We start from the raw sequence: 24,720 nt of genomic DNA, 5'->3' as shown, positions 1-24,720 counted from the left end.
CGGCCGATGCAGCTCCGGGATGAAGGCAAGGGGAGGGAGTCGAGCAAGCAGCGGAAGGCGCGGAGACCGAAACAACCTGCTGAGACTGAGGAGGCCCCCGAGCTACAGCCCCAAGAGCAATCTGAGCCGACACGCAAGAAGAGCTCCCCACAGCAGGTGAAACGGGGCAGGTGGGCGTTTGTGTTTGGAGATGAGAGTGCCCGACGCCTAAAACCCCATGTGCTCCGGACCACCCGGTGGAATGACCACGTCCAGTTCAGGATCCAGCAGGATGCCACGATCCACGAGGTGGCGGAACTAGTAGATGGGGCTACAGACCTCTGGAGTGTTTCGGAAGCCATGGTAGTCATTCAGGCCGGTCTGAGGGACATCGGGCGCACCGACATGGACCTCAACACATTGGTGCAGGCTTTCCACTCCAAGTTGATAGAGTGGATGAGGCGAGGACCGCAGTACCACTTCGTGGTCCAGGCTCTGCCTGAACAGTCAGGCCCGGATGAGAGCATCTCCAGTCGTTGCGAGCAATGGAACAGTTTGATGAGGGTGGCCTGCAAGGAACTGGGAGGGAAAGTGGAGTTAATTACCACCGGCCGAGCGACAGAATCGGGGACGCAGGACACAGGATACAATACAAGCAAGGCAGATGTCCTAGGACAGCGGCTCGGCCGACGACTCTGCGTTTTTTTAGGGCTGCGCCCCTCCAGACGTTTCCAGCACGATCAGAGGCCGGCCAGACACCTAGAAGTGTCTATCGTAGAGGCACTGAAGCAAGCTTTCTGCAAATGAACGGCAGACCACGGCAGTGGGGCGCCCCGAGGAAGTAGCCCAGCTGGAGGATTTGGGGACCGACCCCGTAGGAAAAATGCTGCCACGGGCTTTTGTCAGCCGACGGCGCAAACGCAGAGGCCTACGGCGAAAGCGACAGGGTAGAGGTCTGCAGCTAGGTTTCCTCAACATGCAGGGAGCAAGGAAAGAGTCGAAATGGGCCGAGCTTACGAAGGAGATGCGGACCCATCGGCTAGCGGTTTGTGCAGTCGTGGAAACACACCTTCGAGATGAGGAAGTCCCCCCAGCAGATCCTGACATGCGTTGGGAGGGGTGCAACCGGCAGGCTAATGAAAGGCGAGGAGGTGGGATAGGATGCCTGTGTGCGAGTCCCCATCAGTGGACAAGAGAGAGGCCTACCTGCCAGGAACATATGTGGCTAGCGGGCAGGGTAGCCGACAAACCAGTGGCCCTGGCCACAGTGTACTGGTGGACGGGGGCAGGGCGTGAGAAGAACGAGGAAATTAGCGCCTGCCTCAGCGCAGACATGCAGGAGCTCCGCAGCCAGTATGAAGTTCTGATAGTGGGGGATTTCAATGCCCACGTCGAGGAGCTAGATGGTCACACGGACGCGAATGGAAGTCTGCTGCTGGACATGGCGAGGAGAGAGAATCTAGTTGTGGTTAATCTGACGGACAAGTGCCAAGGGGCAGTCACGTGGACAGTGCGTGATCGGACATCATGCATTGACTACTGCCTGATGTCTGAGACGCTGTATGAGTCATTAGACATGATGGTCATAGACGAGGACGGGGAAGGCAATCTGGCCAGCGACCACAATCGTTTTCGTCTCTTCTTTGGCCAGCATCAGCAGACCGTCCCACAGCCTGCTCAAAGTGGACCGCGACGACCAAGTGAACGTGACGTTGAAAGGATGGCATCTGTTCTGGAAGACAGGGTGGATGAAATGACAACATATGAACAGATGATAGCTGTGCTCCGTGGAGCACTGGCCCAGTGCTCTATACAGAAGAAAGGCCGGCATCGGGTGAAGGCGTGGTGGACGGCCGAAGTGGCGGTGGCCATTAAGCGCCGGCGTGAAGCCAGCCGCCTACACCGGCGGCTGAGCAAGCACACGGACCATGAAGCCACAGCGGGTGCGTGGGCAGAATTTCTAGCGCGTAAGCGAGAGGCGGCAGCTCTGGTGCAATCTCGAATAAGGGATCTGAACCAGCGTTTTCTGGCCGATTTACAGCGCGCTGGGAGGCAGGCGCCCCAACGTTTCTGGCGCCACATTCAATCGGGGAGTAGAACGGCTCCACAGGGCCGACTCCGCGCATCAGGGGACGAACAGACACTAGAGGGAGCGGCTTGCGTGCCTCTACTCGAAGAATGGCTGCGCGCGCTCCAACGGTACGAGGACACAGGGATCCCTCCGAGCAAACCCAGCGAACAGGTGGCGCAGCCAACTGGGAGAGCTGCCGCCGTCCACGACGACAGCTTTCTGCCAGCCGACCTGCGACAGACACCGACGGACCGCGAATTCAAGCAAGCTACCCGAAGAGTGGACGCAGGAACGGCCTTGGGGGTGGACGGCATCCCAATGAGTCTCATCAAGGCGTTGGGCCCGAAAGCCAGGGTGCGAATGGGGGACTTGCTGTCACGGGTCCTAGTGGAGGCAGAGATTCCTCGGGACTGGAAGCGCAGTAGGGTTCGCCCCTTGTATAAAGGCACCGGGGATAGGATGGACCTGAACAACTGCAGACCTATAGCCATCACTCCGGTGTTGTACCGAATGGCCATGCAGATTGTGAAGAGCCGGTTGCAGCGCTGGGCCGAACGCAAAGGTGTCTTGGGGGAGCTGCAGGCAGGCTTCCGGGTCGGCAGACGCATTGAGGACAACTTGTTTGTCCTTACGCAGTGCATAGAAATTGCCCTGCAGACCGGGAGCCCGCTCTATGTGGCGTTCCTGGATATCTCCAAGGCCTACGATCGGGTGAATCGTGAGATGCTGTGGGAGCTGCTCCGGGAACATGGCCTGGACGAGTCAGATCTGTACCTACTCCGGGCACTGTATGAGGACATCACGGCACAAGTTGAATGGGGTGGCGAGACTACGGTGCCGGTTGACATACCACGCGGTCTGCGGCAGGGATGTCCTCTCTCCCCACTTCTGTTCATGTTGTATGTGGCAGAGGTAACGCACCAGTTGGAGTTTTCGGGGAGCGGTTACCGGCTGGAACACCGGGTAGAGGGGCAGCAGGTGGTCCATCGAATCCCAGCCCTGGTGTACGCGGATGACTTCGCCGTCATGGCAGAATCGCCAGAAGAGTTGCAACACCTGCTGGACATCTGTGGCTCAGAGATGGCGAAGCTACAACTGCGGTTTAGTCAAGCTAAGTGCATGGTGATGGTATGGGGCATGGCACAGGTACATCAGCGGACATGGGCACTGCAGGGGGACACGGTGCACATGACGAGTGCGGCGAAGTACCTGGGGGTGCACTTGAGCACAGGACCGGACTACCTGGTGACACACGAGCGGCACATCAAGACCAAAGCTGCCAGAAACAAAGGGTTTCTGGGCCGGCATGCACTTTGGGGTTTCAACCGCTACGAGGTGCTACGTGCCTTGTGGAAGATGGTGGCAGTGCCAGGGCTGACCTACGCTAACGCCACGCTGTGCCTCTCTGCAGGAACGCGTGAATTCTTAGAGAGGAGACAGAGAGACGCAGGCAGGATGGCCTTGGGCGTCCACAAGAACACTCCGGTGGAGGGGATCCAGGGGGACCTGGGTTGGTCGTCATTTACGGCGCGGGAAGCAGTGGCAAAGTTGAGCTACGAAGGCAGACTTCTCCGGTTGCCCGACACTAACCTGGCCCACCAGGCCCTGATCCACACCATCTATTCCGGCATCTCGACACGGTGGACCCGACGGACGGCGAATCTGCGGCGCCGTTATGAGGTATCGCCCGAGTCTATCGCGTCAGCTGCCGCACAGCCCGTGAGCACGAGGACGGCCAGGATCCGGGCTCAGGTGACAAAGGTGGAGACGAGGGAGTGGCTCGAAGGTGCAAAGGCGAAGCCCTCTCTGGACCTGTATAGCGCCACCAAGACGACCATCGGCCGGGAGAAGTTTTTTGATAACTCCCTGGGCAGTGGCCTGCTGGAAGAGGCCCGTCTCGGCGTGCTGCGGACACGTGTGTGGCGGGCGAAGTTTACGGCCGGGCTCGACACAACTTGCACCGCCTGTGGAGCTGCAGAAGAGACCACCAGCCACGTCGTCCTCGAATGCCCTGTGGTTGCACCTGCTCCCGAGAGCCACACCCTGTCAGCAGCTCTCGGTTTTGAAGAGGCTGGGGGTGCTGCGTGGGTGGACAATGCGAAACGACGCCTTGAGTCCTGGTGGCGACATGCGGCGTTGCGACGGAGAGACGGCTTAAACAAGGGTGGCAGTGGCAGCACGGAGCAGTACGGGGAAGGTTTGCGACATTGAGGACTGAGTAGTAGTGGCTCATCATGTCTTGTGTGTTAGGGACAGTTTTTCGTCTTTTTCTTCCTTTTTTTTTCTTTTCTTTTCTTTCTTTGGCTACGCCGCGCGATCCAACGCAGCGGCGACCCGCTACAAAGGGCACAGCCACATCACCATCACCATCATCATGGTGACAACTTTGATGTCATTCGCAAACGTCGGCCATGATAAAGGAAAAGCGGCTGCGTGGCGCTCTCTTTGAGCCACTCGTAGTCACCTCGGCGTTCAGTCTGATCGGATAGGTTTCTGAGCTTTTGCTTGCTGTTTTGATTTTGTCACCACATGCGGGTACGAGTTCTGCAGGAGTCATGCCGACTCACTGCTGCGTCGGTATACCATTTCGGCTGGCGTACCCGCAAATTTTCCCGCCCTTTTTTCGTGGGGCTACCATGGTTGCCAGACCAGGACTGCCCTCTGTTGATTAGTCGCATCATCCGTAAAGACCGCGGATCTGTCAGCCCGCTCTGGTAACAAGCCCCTGCGCGTTCGCGCCGCGGGCTCGGGCTCGAGCCCGGTTTTTTTTTTTCGCTTCGTCCCCACGGGAGGTACTACAAACGTATGGGGCCCGTAAAGGCAGTCCGTAAAGGGGAGGGCAGTCCTGGTCTGGCAACCATGGGGAAGGAGCAAAAAAAAAAAAACCCGGGCTCGAGCCCGCGGCGCGAGCGCGCAGGGGTTTGTTACCAGAGCGGGCTGACAGATCCGCGGTCTTTACGGATTTTGCGACTAATCAACAGAGGGCAGTCCTGGTCTGGCAACCATGGTAGCCCCACGAAAAAATGGCGGGAAAATTTGCGTGTACGCCAGCCGAAATGCTACCGCTGCGTCCCCCTCTGCAAACGGCACGGTTGCTGGTATCCCACCCGGTGATAGGAAACACCAATCCCCGCGACGCAGACGCCATATCATCCAGTGCCCCAGTACTGCGAGTCCGTGGAGTCCGAGCTTAGGCGATGCGTGAGCGCGCTGGGACGAGCAGCCGCTACAAACGCTGTTTTCTTCATCATGGCCGCGCGCAATGTGGCACGACTGGCCTTCCGCTTGTCCGCTATGCCTGATAGTATTTTGCAAAGGGCCTATAGCAACGCAGAGAGATAGATAGATAGAAACAACTTTATTTGAGCCATTGAAGTCACCGTTGAGGCGGCCTCCGACGGGGTGCTCCCTTATTCACAGGGCCCATAAACGGCCAGCACAGAGAAGAGAAGAGAAAACAGTCACTCGCACAGAAACTAGCACGAAGCATAGCCGCATACCCAGGTGTTCAATCTCCGATGATGATGATCGTTTTTTTTTTTTGGCGCAAGGCCGACTAAGGGCAGTGAGCGCCAAGGAAAAGTTAATTTTATGAGGACGAAGTGGTAGTAAAAAATGTGCGTGAAATGCCATAAAAGACAATTTAGATGACTGGTGTAAAAGGCCAGGGTGTCAACATGCATGGTAAGTGACCAGGTGTAAAAACTGGACATCGCTAAGATACTTAAAACTACCCTTGTGGGTAATTATGGGGTCGTCCCCTAAAAAGTACGATGGGTGTAGTGGAATGTGTTGTCTCTATAGTTGCTAGCCTATTAACTATTATTGTACAAATGGCAACAGCCTCAAGGATGGTGCGGAATTGGTGTGGCACGCCAAGGATTTTCGGGCAATGATGGCCACACCACCTGAAGATGTGCCACCACTATTTCTGTATTTCCTAAATACCGTATATCTATTCAAGAAATTTGTGCGTTTCGAGTTTAAATGGGTTTCTTGGAGACGCATCACACGTGGTTGATTGAAATTCAGTAACTCATAGACATGATCAAGATTTTTAAGAAGGCCTCTGCAGTTTCATTGCACGCTATTTTCTCTTCCCATTATTTAAGTTTAGTCTTTATCCCAACAGATGGTGCATCCGTGCAAAAAAGGCTGTTGAATTAAAGAAACAAAGAAATAGAAAGCCCATGATTCACACTTTTTGTAGCTGGGGACAAGTTTTTAAATATCGTTTTTCATTTCGCATACAGACAAAAGTATTTTGCCGAGCTACTGTATGCCATGGTTGCCAGAATTATTTTTCGAGAGGCACATACCTAGATACCGAGAGGACACATACCGAGGACACATATACCTCGTAGATCTAAAAATCACGATTTAAAATTCTAGGGCGCTATCAGCAAAACCGTTTCGGATTAAGGTGTTTGAAGTGATGCTTTACAAAAATCGGTTGCCTGTACTTTTAAACTGGAATACGTGCCTGTTTATGTACAGTGTGTTGCGACGGTAATTGGAACACTTTAAAAATTTTTCCTGAGCGAACCGCGGCTCTGTTCGCGCTCAAACTTCACACGAGGTCGCATTTTGTGGTCTATGACACCCGGAACAACGAAGGTACTTACGTGTTTATCCTGAAAATAAATAAAAACGATTTTCGCCTATGGGAAAATGGCGGTGATTTGGACGTGCGAGCCCGAAAACCGGGTTTTCTGCTCGTCTGTTAGCTCGTTTCTAGGTGCATTTTCTGATCGTCTGCTCCACCATTTGGCTCCGTACGTGATTCCCAAACATGCGTTTCACTCTGCAGGTGGTTCCGTCGTTCCAACATCAACTTGCGCTGGCTCGCACGTCCTAATGAGCCGCCATTTTCCCCTAGGCGAAAATCGTTTTTATTTATTTTCTGAATACACAGGTAAGTACCATCGTTGTTCCCGGTATCAAACAAAATAGACCACAAAATGCGACCTTCGTGGCAAGTTTGAGCGTGAACAGAGCGACGGTTCGCTCAGGAAAATTTTTTAAAGTGTTCCAATTACCGTCGCAACACCCTGTATCGTCTTTCGGGGCTTGAACTCTTGGAAGGAGTTTTTTCACCTTATCAACTGGCCTGGACGCCGCAGTCCGTTCCTTTCGCTGTGATGCAAGCCGGAACGGCTCGATGTACATGTCGTCATCTGAAAAGAAGGGGGTGTGGACACCTTAGACTTGGTACTCGTTCGGGTGTTCTTTGCCTGCGCTGCCCGTGCCGAGGGCGTGGGGAGCCCCAGAGATGGCACAGGCAGTGAGGCGCGGGAGGGGGTCGCTGCGGGCCTTCGTCTCCATCTCCTCCGTGCCCTCGCGTGTGCTTTGGGCCGGCGGAGTGAGAAAGAGTGATTGAGGCCGGTGGAGCTGAGAAACCGTGGATGCAGCGGCATCCTTAACCGCTGCTGGCTCAGCGAGCGCTGCGGAGAAGGGTTGGGCTACCTGAGGCAACCCACGGGGGCGGGGGCAGGACCAAGTCCGACTCGTGGTACTGGGTCCCCGCCGAAACCAGACTCCGCTCCGCCCCCCGGCGAGCTTCGTCGGCGTACTTCCCCATCCCCATCTCTATCCCAAATGAAAGGGCATCACGTAAGACACCTTGACGAGAAACGGTTTTGCTGATAACGCTCTAGAACTTTTTAAATCGAATTTTTTTATCTACGAGCCGTATGTGTCCCTCCCAAAACTAATGCTGGCAACCATGACATAGAGTAGCTCGGCAACATACTTTTTTCTGTATGCCAAATAAAAAACGATATTTAAAAACTTGTTCCCAGCTAAAAAACTTTGAATCGCAGGCTTTCCTGTTCCTTTATGTGTTTTTTTAATGCAAGGGTCTATTTTGCACGAATGCGCCATCTGTTGGGATAGACGATAGGTAGAATCTGGCTTCACGTTGTGGAGGCGGGAAGTTCGATTCTCCCCGGGCGCGACGTTTTTTTTTTGTTTTTTTTTTTTAAGCTGCCGTTGGCGTATTTGGAGACTGAAATCAAATATTTTGGCAGAACAAACGCCCCTGACTCAGACAGAATCGTCAAAGCTCCTTCGCTGGATCTGTTTACTGAACGCTGCCGTTGATATGGGCATGGTGGCTCAGTTAGCCACACTGAGACCAACCCAGCGGCGGCGGGCGGCGTGTCTTTAGAATTTTCAAAGTAATGTTTAGAAATGCATATACTATTTAAGCTTGTACAAATACTTGTGTTAAAAGGTTTTTAATACGTAAATAAACGTTTCAGCAGTTACAGTAGCTGCTAGGTTTGTAGGTCACGTGACAGGGACACATATTGTAGTGTCAAGTTTCGACACTACGAACCGCCACCCTTCCGATTTCAGGAAGTTTGCTGCCAAATTAAAATTATTTCCGCCAGTTTGTTTAAAAATTGCTTGTGGTTACCGGGCTATATAAAACGCTGGTTTTCATATGAGCTAGAGAACATACACGCGACAAAAATCGGTTGTCTGTCCCTTTAAGCTTTTCACGTTTTCGCGAGTACGCTGGATGGGGTCCCTGGCAGTTGGTACAGGTGAAGCTTTCGGATTTGCAGTTTTCTGAAGGATGGTCATGCTGGCTGCACTTAGTGCAGGGTAAGTTGGCCACGCCAGAGTTTGTGCCATGCCCGAACCGTTGGCACTTGAAGCAGCGCCGCGGGTTCGGGATGTACGGGCGGACAGAACAATCTATATAACTGGTGATTCTGGATTCTGGAGGGGTAAATCGATCGAAGGTCAGCATAATGTGTTTAGTTGCTATCTGTCATCGCGGCGTATGGATATGCTCTTCACAGCCGTGACGCCCTGATCCCTTAAGCCTTCCACAAGGTCGGCATCGGTTTCGTAAATCAGATCTGCCTCAGAGATCACACCCTGAGCTGTTGAGGCTGCGGTAGGGTGTGACCCTGATCTCCAGATCTGCCATGCGGCTTTCTTTCAGGAGGATTGTGGATTACTGCTGAGTTTTTACTTCAACTAGCACTTCACCAGTTCTGACCTTTTTGGCATCGTATGTTTTGCCAATGATACCTTCAAGGAATTTCGGAACAAGAAATACGGATTGAGAGGTAACCGGCTACGATTTGGCCTCAGATTCAAGAATCAGAATGCGAGGGTAGTTATCTGGCTTTTGAAGCGAGATCGAAGGCAAATGGGGAAAAGAAGTTTCGGGGCGGTTCCTTTTTAGGGACCGATCACGTTTGGGGGCGGGGGGGGGGAGGGTTAGAAAATACCATATATGCAGGGGACGTGGGTACTTTCTTCGCTCGGGTTACCCTAATACCGAGAGAGGTCCCAGAGCTCCCTGCCTAATAAGCAGACAAGGAGCCCATCCGCCGGAGCTTGACCAGGAATTCGACGGCCATCGTTCGTGGTTTCTCACCCTACACCTATAAACACATCGTCACTGTTGAATACAGCTTATGTTTGGGGGCTCGGGTCCGCGGTGTCGCCAATACCGTCACCAAGATTACTCAATGTGCCCCGTGCGGGGAGGTGTCTAATCTCTCCCTATCTGGGTATGTGCTTCTATGGAGAGAGAGAGAGAGAGAGAGAGAGAGAGAGAGAGAGAGAGAGAGAGAGAGAGAGAGAGAGAGAGAGAGAGAGAGAGAGAGAGAGAGAGATTTTATTTAGTGGCCCGATAATTTCTCCGACGGTCGGCAGCCGAGACCAGCGTGGATCCGACGGCGGCGTCTATGACCGGGGCGTCATGAATGCGACGAATGTGGCGGCGTGTCTCGCTGAAGCACCGGAGAACCCGCACGTATCGCCGGAGCCACGAGAGCCGGTCGATGTCCTTGTATGGGCTGAGCAGCGCGGCCTCCCAGCCTGATTCGTCGCTAATAAAATTGTTAGCCTGCATAGTGGGACACTGAAATAGTATGCGTTGCATGTTGGCCCAGTCTCCGCAGGAAGGACAGAGCGGGCTGTACAAGTCCAGGTATATTCTGCTGTACAATGCGGGGGAAGGGAGGGTGTTCGTCTGGATTTCCCGTAACACGGTCGCTTGTTGTCGAGTGAGTGAGGCGTGCGGGTGTGGATAAATGCGTATATAGTGTCCTTGTAGTGAGTCAGGATATCTTGAGAACTAAGGAGGGGTTCTGAGAGAGCAGGAGTGGCAGGATAATCTGACGCCTGGTGGGTGAGCTCGCAGGCCAGCTTATGAGCCACCTCAGGCCTGAGTGGGCGGGGTCCAAAAGAGACGTATGGGAGGTGAGCGCGGAATCTCTGGGATGGTGCGTAGAATGCGAGCCGCTTGAGGGCTGCACTGCCGTTGGTAATGTTTCGCAGGGCGGTCTGAGAGTGAGTGACGATGATTCCAGGTGAGGAACTCGAGCGATCCGTACAACCGCAAGTGCGATGATGTTGCCATGCGGCAAGTGATGTTGCCATGCGGCAAGGTGCGTGCGGTTTCCTGCTCATTGGGAAAGTTAGGTATGTCCTTTATATGAGGAGGCGTCTGTATACCAGACATGCGGATCAGGCGCGTAGCCAGGATTTTTGTTCGGGTGGGGGGGGGGGGGGGGGGTAATGTTGTCCTCGACACCGCCCCCCCCCCCCCCCCCCCCCCCCACTGAAAGAAAAAAAAAAGAGCGGGAGTTTGCAAGCGCCCTTAAAGGCTATGAAGATAAAATACATGTGGGGTTCATTAAAAAAGACTGTCTTGTCCCAATAACAATGATACCAGTTATATCTCAAACTAATCAAAGGAATAATCGACATAATACATTAAACATTAGGCGTTCTGCTGCTGAGCATGAGGACGCGGGTTCGATTCCTGGCCGCGGCGGCCGCTTTTCTGATAGAGGCAAACAGCAAAAACGCCCGTATGTACAAGATTTCGGCGCACGTTAAAGATCACCAGGTGGTCAAAATTAATCAGGAGCCCCTCCACTACGGCGCGCCTCATCGTCTGCGTTGCGTCGGCGCGTTAAACCCTACAATCCATCAATCAGTCAATTAAACATTTGAAGCAGTGGCGAATCCCCACCCGCTTCCCGGCGGCGATTTCACTATGACATTACAGGATCTTGTATGTACGATTGGCCCAATGACCTAAGTCACCGCCAAGGAACGTAATTGCGCGATTGTAGAGGGGCCTCCATTGATCTTATCATTTGAATTCTAACGTGCAGTTAACATACTCATAACTACGTTTTAATGCTGGCCAATATATATCACTCCTGCCTATATTACTTCACTGCAGCGCGCAGTTTGAAAATTTCTGACATTTGTTGCATTGCTTCGGTTGAAAACACGTCTGTGATTGGAATGGCGCTGTGCGAGTTACCTAAGGCTAGTGCTATTAAATTGAACTAGGTTGTATTTTGTCTTCAAATAGGCCCTTTAAGGTTCTCTCATGATATTGGTGTTGATTATGATTGAATTTGTGCCAGCTGAAGTTGTAAACTGGGCGAAAATCCGCAGACCGTGGGGTGCAAATTTGCGCCCGTGATACGGGACGTACATTGCACGCACGGGCACATTGTGCACGCATTGCACTAAATGGTCAAAGTTTCATGTGATTACTTGCTTTATTTCAACATGTGTAGTATGGTGTCTGTGACATCCGCAATAAAATTACGTAGGCCGTAAAAATGAGATCTTTTTATTTAGTTGATGTTTAAATGCAGAAATTGTTTTGCTTATAAGCCTTCTGCGCCCGTACAGAATCTTCCAGTGTAAGGCCAATGGAGCAAAGTTTGTGCAGAATACACCGAGTCTATGCACTTACGTTACATGTAGCGCAGGTTTTATCTTCAGAAAAAAACGACAGGCTATGAATTATGCATACAAGAAGCGTTACACAAACATCACGCGCGAAAACTGTGCTGTTAACGGCGAAAATTACATGAACATGGTAGGATTAGCCCTCACGCAAAGCGGAATAATTCAGCCATCGGTACTGTCAAGCCATGTCAGTTGAAATTTCGGCTTCTGTGATGCAGTCCACCTCAGCTTCTAATGACGCCAGGCAGATATGAGAAGCTGGTGCTTTGTAACATCGCCAATCTGGTTAACGTTTCGGTACGCCCAAATGTCGACTCTGCTGTAAAAAGCTCGGCCTTGGTGTTCTGAAATACCTGCATTATTCTCTGTCAAGTTTGCAATGCTTCGTGCGTAAATGCCCTACAGTCTGACTGAAGGAGTGTACTATTCAGTAACTTTTGTGGGGCGGCAATCCCCTTTAGGTGTAAGTACCACTCCTGTATGAGGTAGAGCAAAGCACTGCAAAGTTCACTATTCAATGCAATAATGAACTTTAAATTTATCAAGAACAAATAATAACGCAAAGACAGCGTTCTTTGACCATACTCTTGCGGTTAGGCATGCACGTTGAGCAAAACCTTGCTGCATTTGAAATTTTGTCGCGAGATCTCAGGAAAGAATTATAATGAGGTCCTACCATTCTGGTTTCAAACATTAATGAAAGGACATACTGTTTAGTGGACGCGTCCGCTGCCATTATTGATCCGAGCACACACTGGCGGTTTTAAAGGTAAACGATAAAACAGCCTTAGAGGACGCACAGAAATTTCGCGGTTTTCGTTAGCGACTCGGGAAATGAAAATATATTATTATGTTGTGACGCTCCTTGGTCCACCAGAAAACAGGGTGCAGTGGGAAGCTGAACATGACCTTCAGGCTTGGGTCGATGCTCGAAATGAGTCAGCATTTTGTTGCCCGCAGCACCAAGAAAACATGCGTAATGGCATGGCCCCGCATACATAAATGCTGCAGGCTACCGTGTTTCAGCACGAAACAGACAGTAATAGTACAGTAAAGGCCCTCGCTTGGTTGGCAGCGACCGTGATGTTCAAATTGAAGCATTGTTTTCAGGCTACGACACAATACATTGGCAAAAAATTGCAAAGTTGTTTACAGTGATAATTCCTCGGTCATTTCGGTTACCTAAAGGAGTACTGACTCCAAATTTTGACGGCTAAAAAATGATATCATTGGCTTCAGTAGTTTGTACAGATGCCTCACAGAAATTTTTGCAGCGATCCGAGGCCGGATTCGCATCTAAAATCGATTTTGATTGCCCAGGCCGCGAGCTTTCACAAATCGGCAGCACTAGCGAAATCGCTTTCGGCATGACGAAACATTGGCCTGCGTGTCTGGCCGGTTCAGGGTGACGTCATATAGTCGTTTTCGGAACCGGAGACGATATCCTGCGCTGCTGTTGTCGATGGTATTCGTTTGGGCAGGAGACGTGGGCGTAGCTGTGTGAGCAATGCTTGTAAACGTTGCGTGTTCGACGTCTTTGCTCTTCAGTTCGTGGCCGGCGCATGGTATTCCATTGCACTGGTGCCGAAAACTGCGCGATGTCGACCTGCACCGCGGCGTCGCGGCGGTGCGCGTCGCCCAGCTCGCCCTGGTTGTGGTATGGCAAGCTCGGGGTATGCGAAGTACTGCTCGTGGAAGCCTGTCCGAAATCGACGACGACGCCAAGATGCATTATTTTCTACGCGACGACATGCAGCGCTAAACGTGGACTGAGTTCGTGCGCCGCGGCGGCCGCTAGAACTGTCGCCCAAGCCAGCGGGCTCGGGGTTGCACGGGTCACCTTGGGTGTTGGGAGCTTTAGGCTTGGTATCGTTGGTATCGTGGCGACTATTTGATCGCTGGTATCTGTACAACTGCATGCGAATGACAATCCCTTACACAATTTTTCACCACACTATCATCCTCTTTTTCGCATATGGAGCTTTATTTTGGCAATAATCTCCGTTTCGGCGATCGGTGACCAAGACATCTGCCGCGGCCTGTTTTGATTCTAACGCGCAGGTGGCGCCATCTTCACAGAACAGGGAGGATTTTAGAGAAGCAAAGGTCTAGCTTTGCCTGTAGTGCCAGAAAAAGCGTAGTGGCGGCGTCGTGAACTACCCAGTACGCCCGCTTGATGGCGCTGTAAACACGGCTTTGTAAACATGGCGGATGCTTTTTGCACAGGCCGCTTGAGCTCCTTAATAACATGGCTGCCCTCGCACGGCGGCCGCCGGCTCGCTGCTCCACGGCCGGACTCGACTCTCCTCCTCCCGCGCGCGAAAGGGGCGTCGAGTCCGGCCGTGGCTGCTCCTGCTGGCTCCTGGCTGGCACGCTGGTCGCGTGTTTACTTGCGCCGCGCTAGTGAAGTGATGTTACGCCAGGTGACCAGATGGCCTCGACTGGCACAGACCACAGTGAGCAGCAAGTGAGAACAAATCGTTTATTGACATCCGCAAGTTTACAGAGGCCAGGACATCATTTCATTTCGATCGCTGCAATTGTACGTCGCTTTCGTGACAACATTTTTTTTTTGCCATAACTCGTTCACTTGCGCTAAGATTTCGAACGAAGGGCACAAATGAAGTATTGACGGCGACAACGGTTTCCTTTGCACCGTCTTTCTAGCGGAGTGCATAACACTCACCTTCTGTTTGAAGAATCGAATATTCTGGCCTCGACAGCTGCCTTCCGATGCGGAATTTCCCACATTTGTCATTCCACAAGCACTCAATTCTCGTGTTTTGCCAGTCCTCTCAACAACTGATGGACGCAAAAGCACATAACAGCAATAACAGTCACGAAACCGGTGCTCCGCGCACATTGAAACGGTCGGCCGTTGCAGCGGTTTCAATTTGAATTGGCGGCTTTGTGGTTGCGAATTCAGAAACAAGGTGGTGCACCAGTCGGCTGTTCGTAAAAAGTTGCGTACATTTTTGCTCAACGGATGTTTGATGCGGAACTTGTTAATAGTATTTTTAAATAACACATTGTAAGCGAACTGTGTGGGCTCTTTGAGTCACGGAATGAATGTTTTGTATTCTATACCAAAAGTAACATTTTGCCTGCGCCGTCTGGTGGGCTTGATGGTCGAAAACAGCGCTTTAGGTTGGTCAAGGTTGGTCACGTGGGGCGTCGATTTTTACGCCGCCTATAGGGAAGACAGGGAACGTCCAAGCTTGCGAGCCCTGCCATCTTATGGCCGCTCGCCGCAGCGCTGTGCCGGCAGTGCTGGGTCGGACATAGAGTTAATACTGGGTCGGAGCGCCGAACCTCCGCTGCCGGTCAGCGTAGGCTCAATCGCGGCAAATATCTGAACGCCACTTTTAAATTCAGCGCTGATAACAACCCCTAGCACAATTTTTCAACACACTAACAACTACTTTCTCGCATGTGGAACTTCTTTTTCGCAATCAGATCGATTAGAAGAGTGGCGACAAGCTGTTGCTATCACGGTCTGCGCCGGTTCGAGCCGCAGTGATATTAAAAAACGGACGACGGCGAAGACATCGCCAGCCTAATCGCCTGGCCAAATAAAGTTGTTCTGTCTGTCGGGTGGCAGCGACTCATCCGAGTCTGACGATTCAGACGACATGTCGACTGCGCGGGCGAGGGCGGACCATGTGCAATCGTAGCAGACGATGCGGCGAACGCATGGAGGAAAGAAAAACGTCCCTGACGTCACGGGCGAGACCGTGACGTAAGGCTGGCCCGCTTGCAGGCTGGCCTTCGAACGGCCATTTTCCCGCGCGGCGACCAAATTCGAAATTGGTTGCAATAAACGTGCTATAATTAATTCTGTGTTGGCGGCTGACGGCTTTCGGTTCGATTTTCGTAATTACTGGGCCAATAGGTATTCTTTACAGCATAAAAACTGAAAGCGAGAACTTTCGTGTCAGTACTCCTTTAAGTAATGCTCGAAATTTACTTGATGCGATATTTTAGGACGTATAACAGTAGTGGATCCAGGCAAAATCACTCCAGCACGCACCCGTATGCGGGGCGGGGGGCGGAAGTGTACTGGTGTTCTTGAGAGGGCCTGTGGTCTGTAGCCTGTTTTTTTTTTTTTTAATTACGACATTCGTTCATTATGCCAAATCGATTGAGCATTGAAAGAACGATACTCTAGAGCCCACAAAACTTCAAAAAAAGGCCAGAAAGAGGTGAAGGAAAATTCTACTAGAAAGGCACGTTGGTTTCTTCGCCACCAGTACGAAGGTCCTTCACTTGGGCACACTGCTATGATGATTTTAAAATTGGGTGTAGCAGTGAATGCGCGCGTCGGCATGAAACGCGGCAACAAAAGTTGCGATAACGGGCACACCATGCGACAGCGGCTACCTCACATTGAGTTGCGTGAATGCAGATGAAGCAAACCACTAAAGCTGCAGCGAACACAAATATCTCTTCATGTACTTCATGGACAGCGGTAACTCTTCATGAACTTAACGCTGTCCCAATATGCTTTGAGTAACACTCGTCAACTTGGTGCATCATAGGAAAGTTAAGCATTTATACGAGTAGAATTTATGTTTTCCCTCTTTCAAAGGTACCTATACCCGGTTCATAGCTGGCGCTCCTTACAACAACTAATTCAAACGCAAAAAATGCATTAGAAATAAAAGGAGATATAATTTTTTTGGCTGGCAGACATAAAGGTACTGTGACGTCGTGTAAATATTAGGAAGCGATTATTTAAATAATAAAAGTTACAGTGATCACGCAAGGATAAATCAGGGGTCAAGGAAAGAAAATGACTTACAATTGCGGCATCTTTTGTGTGTTGCATGGCACTTCGAGTGTGAGATTCTCAAAGCCAGGGCGCTTCTGCCCTTGCACCGTTCTCTCATGTGGGCGTTGTTGTGACTCAGGCCCCTGAATATAAACAGCTCTGGGCAGCCGCCGCCCAAGCGAAAAGAAGCCGTGGACGCAATGGAGGGGATTTAGCTGTGACCGAGATTGAAGATAGCCATCGGGTATTACTTACTGTCGCGACCGCCGTCTGCCCGTGGTAGGGCTGGTGACTGTCGCGCCTTCGCGCTTACAATAAAGCCGTGCCGGATTCCACGAACCAATGCGATACGCTGCTGTCGCATTCATGTAAACCCGCTTTGGGGGCAGCGCGCCCTTTTTGTCAAGTGGGTGTTCCCCAGTTTCCTAGGTTAGCGAAAAATACCGCCGAACGAATCTGCCTTATCGCGGAGGTCTGTCTGGAAAACCGCTTTCAGGAGAGAACATGCAGTGCGCGCAAGCTGAGACCATACAATTATCCCATGCCAACACCCTCCCGAGCTCCACAGAAACGTGAAAAAGAATGAAGGGGTGACGTGCAGAAGAGGGGCATACTTTGCTGTGCGCCTCACCCACGAAGGCCCTCTGCACCCCCCCCCCCCCCCCCCCCCCACCCCGACAATTATCTAGCTAAAGCAGACGTTTCGCCCAATACGCAGACCACCACCGCTTACACGTGGTTCTTACGCATACAAAGATCGTCTTTTCCCTTTCGGGCGTTCATCGTGGCAGTCTTCACCCATCAATAACCGGCGGTCCCTCTTTTTTTGCGCACTCCATGCTTCCCCGGCCATACGGTGACGAGTCAATCTCCTCTGCTGAGAACGACTCAGCCGGGCAATTATTCTCTGTGTGGCGACATGCCACACACAAAGGGACACAACGCACGCCTTTGGCGTCCCGTGGGCTGAGCTTACCCGAAGGCTCCATCGCTTTTGGAGCTTCACCCCTCCGCAATTATCCTGACCTGGGGGCTTCGTTTTGTGTAAGCACCAATGCGTCAGGACAGGCATTCAGTCGGGAATGTTTTTAATAGTAGCACGTCCGAAGGTTATGCCCCTTTGTTCACAGGCGACGTACCAGGCATAACAGGCAGCACGGCGCCGGCCGGAAAAATTTCGGGGGGGGGGGGCTTGAGCCCGGTCAGCCCTCCCCTGGCTACGCCACTGATGCGGATGGGTCTTCAGGAGGCGTGTGAGGTGCCTTGTTCGTGCCCGCCGCCCACCGTCTTGGGTGTCAGCTTGGTAGTGGCTCGAGTGGAAGCTGGGGTTTGAGAAATTAGAAAGATGTTTAATTAACTGCAAAAACTGGGATTACATATATAGACAGAGGAGCACTCAAAGAAGACGTCTGACGCGCTGCTCGGGCGTGGGGCGACTCTCTGGGCGAACAGCGCACACACGTAAAAGAGAGAGAGCGAACATAAATACCCGCGTTGCGTCTGGCGTCTCCCTGTTCTCGGGCATAACACACCCGAGTCAGGGGCGCGTTCGTACTCTTGAAAAACTCGGGTCCTCGCGGCGCGGCCGTGGTCGTAAATTGCGGTCGTTCTGCGCGTCTTCGGGCGGCAGCCCCGGAGGTGTTGAGAGGCTAACAGCCCCATGGCCGACCGTTCCCGCTTCTCGACGGAGAGATCTCTGCGAATGTTCGGAGCGAGCTGAGACGCCCCTCCTTAATTTTGTGCCTGCCCTCGGGTAGGGTCTCGAAGTTACGGGGATGTCGTCTCGGAGTTCGATGCTGTGCTCTACGTGCGGGAACAGTCCCAGTGCGTCGTTCTTGGACGTGAAGGCCTCGTGGTGGCGGAGCAAAATTGAGCGAAGCTCCTCTTGTTGGCGCGGGCTGGCGTCACTTGCCATCTTGTCAACGGCCTCATCCACGAGTTGCTGGAAGTCACCATCAGGACCCGGATCTTTCGCAGTTAGCTTCGCGAAGCCATTGTCGCAGACCGTGCTTTCGTCGGTGGGAAGGCGGTTGGAAAACGCTGCAATCGGCGTTTCTCCCACGCAAGCTCCTTCAGTGAAGCGGCGTTTGTCGCGGGCTTCGTTGCCCGCACTCGGACCAACTTGTACGAGTGTAAACGTCGTTTGTGGGGTGAAACGTTACCTCGACGTTCACGGCGCGGCGCCAGTCGGATCCTAGAATCATGTCCATGGCGTTAGGCAGCGGCGTGATGACCACGTCCGGAAGACGTGTACATGTGTGGTTCCGACGGCTATGTCGAGTGCCACCGCTTGTTCCGGCTTGATCGTGTGATTGAGCACCTGTATCTCGTCTGGGGTAGTCCAGGGGTGCGAACGGATCTCTGGGCCAACAGCACTCTCGCTCAAAATGGACACGTTGGCACCACTATCTATGGAAACGCGAACGGGGCGATTGTTCACGAAGCCGTTCACAATGGGCAAGCTTCCTCCTGCAGATTTCAGAAAACAGTTGGCTTGCCTTCCCGTTGCGCTGCGTCCACTTGGATCGTTGGCTCTACCGGCTCGGTGTTCTTGTGCACGGATAGTTGCTGCAGTCTTGGGACGGCTGCACTGCCTCGAAGGGTGTCCTGGCTCGTTGCAGTTGTAGCAATTCGGGGGTTTGTAACCACGTGAAGGGCGCTGAGGCTCGAGGGTATCGTCTCCCCTTCCGTCACCTCGTGATACGGCTGCGTTGTCCCCGTGAGTATTTCGTTGCGGCTTAACCTTGTTGTGGTCGGTAGGTGGCTGCCTCGGGCGACGCCTCGTATCCAGCAGTGCCGCACGGTCGATAAGCTCCACCACGCTGCTGCAGGGCTGAGCAGCGAGGGGGTTCGCTCAGGTGTTATCTTCGATTCCGCTCAGAATGAGGGAGACTCGTTCCTCCGTGGCTAGCGGGTATGGAGCCTTGTCGAGCAAAGCGTTCTTTGAGTACATGTACTCGACGATCTTCTCGGACGGCCGTAGTCGACGCTTGGACTGGAGATCGAGGAAATTCGTCGATGGTAGCGAGCGATGAGAGCGTGCTTCCAAGTTTCCAAGCTGACGTAGCGTGTTCCGTACGATGCGTTCCAGTCTCGCGCTGGGCCCCTGAGGCGGGTAGCTGCAGTTGCCTGCGTCAGTGACGGACTCCAGTGCGCCAGTCCCGAGATTCGTTCTACCTGTGCGATCCAGTCGTGCAGGTTGCGTTGCACGTTCCCGTCGTACTCTGGAATCGCAGAGGCCGTGTCGCTGGTAGAGTGAATCTGGATCGGAGCGGCGGGTGCTGGAGGCCTCAGCAGAAGTTCGGCGAGCTGGGCTTGCGTTTTCGCCACCATGGCGAGAGTGCGAGAAATGTCCGATTCGTTGTCCTGTTGAACGTGGGACGTTTCGTTAGTCGTGGCGCCGTGCGTGCTGCTTGTAGCTGGCGCTCTCGTAGCCTGCGGCACCTCGGTAGCAGCAAGGAGCGCGCTGCGTCGTTCGATGCCAGCTGCTGGCTCCTGTGCCGTGGGAGCCGTGTGGCTACCTCTTGCCAGCTGTCTCCGAAGACACTGAAGTTCGTCGCGCAGCCTCCCGTTTTCGACGGTTAGCGCCGCTTCCAGGTTCGTCTGCCTGTCGTCGTCGTTGGCAGCCTGGAGCGTCGTTGGCGCAGCTCGGATTCTCGGCACGGCCGGGGCCGTTAATTGCGGTCGTTCTGCGCGTCTTCGGGCGGCAGCTTCGGAGGTGTTGAGTGGCTAAGAGCCCCGTGGCCGACCATTCCCGTTTCTCCGCGGAGAGATTTCTGCGAATCGTCGGAGCGAGCTGACAGTTGAGAAATCTCAGAAGATGCATGAGTGTTCAAAAAGGAAAGTGTTGCTGAAACGTAGAAATCCTGACTCTCCTTGGATAGATTGTGAGGTAATGAAGTTGTGTATTCTAAAAAATAGGCTTAAAAAAGTGTCGTGCTAACCCCCGTGATGGCCTTCTAAAGGAGGAATACAGAATTAATAGAAATAAAATAACGGCAAAGATCAGGTTGGCTAAGAGACGTTATCAGGTGGGTCAATTTTCCAGCTGCCGAAGAAACATAAAGAAAACTTGGGACCTCGTAAACGTTATATCTGGCAGGCATCCAAAGAAATCCTTGATACAAATCTTGGAGACTATTTTCCCTCTTCAGATAGTTATGACTTGGCCAATAAATTTAATGAGCATTTTACACAAGCAGTTAGTGAACTTAAAAATAACATTGTATAATCAGATTCTTTGCAGAGCAGCTCGTCATGCGTCTTTTCAGCCTATATGGCAGCTGATGTCACTGAGCTCGATTTATGGCAAACAATGCGTGCAATGCCACTAGCTAAGTCGACTGGTTGTGACAGAGTCAGGGTGCGGGATTTAATAATGAACTTCAGTCATCTCAAAAGTGTATTACTTTATATTATAAACCAGACCATAAACACTGGCATAATCCCGAAAGGTATGAAAGTCAGCGTTGTCAGACCTCTTCATAAAAAAGGATCTAGAAAAGACCACAACAGCCAATCTTGATACAGTCATCAATAATATGTATTATAGAGAAGATCTTACAAAAAAGTATGACCTCTTTTTGCGAAACGCATTGCCTAATCAGTACAGCGCAGTATGGATTCCGAAGTGGACTTAGCACGACCAGCTTATTAGAGGATTTCAAGGACTATATGTGCAGTCAGATCGACAAAAACAACCTCGTTATTGCGCTCTTTTCAGACCTCCATAAGGCGTTTCACACGATTGACCATAAGCTTCTCCTTGAAAAATTAGCCAAGATCGGGTTTAGAAGTCCTTACGCCACATTTTTCTTAGACTATTTGTCGAATCGTGTACAGTGTGTTCGTATCGAGAATGCTTGAGTGAAACGCTGTGTGTCCGTTCAGGTGTGCCACAGGGATCGGTTCTGGGGCCACTTTTATTTAACATTTATATTAATGACTTAGCTTCCTTGCCACTGAATGCCAAACCCTACATGTACGCTGACGATACTGCTCTTCTTTTACCGTGTTCGACTTATCATGTTGGTGCTCGTCTTATGCAAGAGGATGTTTGTCTTCTGATGAACTGGCTGAGTAATAACCACATTTTTCTGAATAAATCCAAAACCGATTTGATATGTTTTCATAGCCCTTACCGGACCTTTGTCGAGACCACATCTGTATTTCTACATACTAGCTCCTGTCATAATTGCTCCTGCCGTCCAGTCGATCTTGTTCATGATGTTAAGTATTTAGGTTTGCAATTCGATGAAACTTTATCTTGGAATTTACATATAGAACAGCTTGCAAAACGCTTGCGAGTTGTATGTGTTCATTTGTATGCGCTTCAATCGGTTTGTTGCCTCGCTGTAAAAAAAAATGGTTTTTAAATGCTTAGGAGTATCTATCATTAGCTATGGTCTAACTATTTATGGACATGCATCTTCCTATAAACTGAATACTCTTAATAGCATCCTGCACAAAATAGCGCGCAATATTATGTATGGCACTAGACATAATGGAGACCGAACAGAAATTATTATGAAAGAATGAGATGTTCTACACGTGAAAAACAACTAATTTTTGATATATTGTTAAGAAATTTCTTTTACAGTCGTTTCGAAGTTGATAATATAAAAACAAGGTGCCTAAGTCAAACAATGTTTTGTGCTTCCTCGAGTACTAACCGGCTACGGAAAGAAAACAAGGTCGTTCCAGATTCCTTTTTACTTTAATAAAATTGACGCCCCCCCTCCCCCCAAGCATTAACTGTCCCTCCCAAGCCAAAAAATACTTGAAGGCGTGGGTCCGCGAAGCTGCTATTGAATAAGACAATGGTTTTAGACCGTGCTTGATTGTGATTGCGCTTCTTTTATTTGTATTACAGTTTGTGAACCAAAACAAACATTTTTATTCTTTATGCTTTTCTAGTGATTTGACATCATGCAACGCAGTGTGTTTCTTTCTTGCTTGTTTTTTTTCTTTTTTTTTTCTTGCTTTTATGTTCTTTTTTGCTTGCCTTTTTTTTAGAATTGTTTTTATTCATCGAGTTTCTCTTTCGGCTCTTTGTATTAGCCGAGACTGCCCAGCCCTGCACACAAGCCACTCTGGCTTATGCGGACTGGATACTAGCTTGAATTATTATTATTATTATTATTATTGGCCGTTCTAAGGCGTCTAAGAACACGTTAGCCTGCTTAATTCCGATGGTGAAGAGGTTGAGGATGTTGCCACCAGTTTTGCTCAGTACTTTCATTCTGTCTTTCAACTACCAGATGGCAACGACGACCGCCTATCGTTTATGAACTCTAATTTTAACACACTTATGTTCGATGAAAAAATTGTCAATGATAGCCTTCAACGGATGAAACCATCATTTTCCTGTGGTGCAGATGGAATACCAGCAGCGCTCATGAAGACTTACGGCAACATTTTTGTGCCTGTCTTAACTTCCATTTATAATAACTGCTTACTTTTAGGTAAATTTCCTCGTGCATGGAAGATCGCTCGAATTTTTCCGATATTTAAGTCTGGTGATAAGTCAGCCGTTTCTAACTATCGCCCGATCTCACTCCTTTGTGTCGCCTCAAAACTCTTTGAGTCAGCTCTGCACAAAGTTCTTGCTGCCTGCGTCAAGAACGTTGTGATACCAAATCAGCACGGCTTTTTCTCGGGTCGATCGACGGTCACAAATCTTGCAAGCTTTATGACACAGGCTTCGGCTGCAGTTTGTGAAAACGGCCAGTTGGACGTTATTTATTTTGACCTCAGTAAGGCGTTTGATGTGGTGAACCATCAGTTATTAATTAACAAGCTTGCTAAGTCCGGTGTAGACGCAAGCCTTGTTGCCTTGTTGTCCAACTACCTCCTTGACCGGTCCTTTTATGTAGATGTTACCTACAAAAAGTCTAGTGTTGACCCTGCAACAAGTAGTGTACCCCAGGGTTCCGTGCTGGGTCCATTATTGTTTTCTGTCTTTATCAATGGTGTGTCAACAGTGTTAACTAACTCTTCTTTTCTTCTCTATGCTGATGATGTCAAACTATTTAGGCACATTAGCGGTGTTCAGGACTGCTGTGCCTTGCAGAGGGATGTGTCGGAATTATCGGTCTGGTGCAGGAAAAACTGCCTAATTTTAAACTCCACTAAAACAAAGGTTGTCACCTACAGCCGGAAAACCCACCGTCTGCTGTTTTCCTACAGTATTGAGGGAGCTCCTCTGCAAACGGTTGATGAGATTAGGGACTTAGGGGTGCTTTTCGACAGTACCCTCTCTTTTTCTCCTCATATTAGGCTCATCACCCGGTGAGCACTCCGAAGTCTTGGAAATGTGTGTCGGATTACAAAGGAATTCTCTTCTCCAGATCCATTTCTAATGCTATACAATGCAATATGTATACCACAGTTAGAATATGCTTCTGTTGCCTGGAATGGCATCTCCAAATCTAGTAGTGAATTAATAGAACGTGTGCAGAAGAAGTTTTTATCCATATTTAAGCACCGTCATCACAATCGCAGTTTTCATCCTGATTCTGACTTACCCATAGTCCCTTCCATCCCTTCCTTGAACTGCAGACGTATGCGTGCAGACCTTACATTTCTTCACAAAATTGTTCATGGTGACCTTTCTTGCGCAGACCTGCGTTTAGTGTACCACAAAGGCCCACCAGGTCGCATCGCCCGTTCTTGACCGCTGCACGCAACTCCAATCATTCTCCTGTGCGCAGAATACAGAATTGTTACAACCGCTTCTTTGAACGCCTTGACATCTTTCAGAAATCCTTTACAATTTACCGTACAGCGCTGTTGAATACAGTATGTTAAACACCTGATGATGATGATGATCATGATGATGATGATGATGATTTCTATTGGTTTCCCCTTTGTATCGGGGTGATGACATGTCATCTTACCAAAAAAGACTAATATACCTATGTTTTACACTTTTGGTTCAATACTAGCGCTGCTTAGGGCAGGCACAAAAAGCTTATTAGGCACAAAATACTTTTTTTTTTCTGTTACAGGTGATAACTGTCCTAGGCAATATTCCCCTCTCTGCTTTTCGTCCACCAGCATTCTAATCTTCTTTTCGTCCCCTCGACAGCCTTGAAGTTAACTTCCTCTGTGATACCCTTAAATCCTAGGGCTTCTGAAAGCCCAATATTCC

At 50.7% G+C, this 24,720-nt stretch overlaps 1 long non-coding RNA gene across 1 annotated transcript in view; it reads right to left on the bottom strand.

Moving 5' to 3' along the window:
- Positions 1–17,281: 17,281 nt before the first annotated feature.
- Positions 17,282–24,720, bottom strand: part of LOC144176004 (uncharacterized) — a 33,634-nt gene continuing 26,195 nt past the window's right edge. Inside the window, exon 3 of the long non-coding RNA XR_013323747.1 lies at positions 17,282–17,890. This is a non-coding gene — a long non-coding RNA (uncharacterized LOC144176004). The remainder of the gene's footprint in view (positions 17,891–24,720) is intronic.

This window comes from Haemaphysalis longicornis, unplaced genomic scaffold (genome assembly GCF_048455015.1).
Source record: "Haemaphysalis longicornis isolate Haplotype H1 unplaced genomic scaffold, Haemaphysalis longicornis Haplotype H1 scaffold_3, whole genome shotgun sequence".
Taxonomy (NCBI): Eukaryota; Metazoa; Arthropoda; class Arachnida; order Ixodida; family Ixodidae; genus Haemaphysalis; species Haemaphysalis longicornis.
This window is presented reverse-complemented; position numbering and strand designations above follow the sequence as displayed.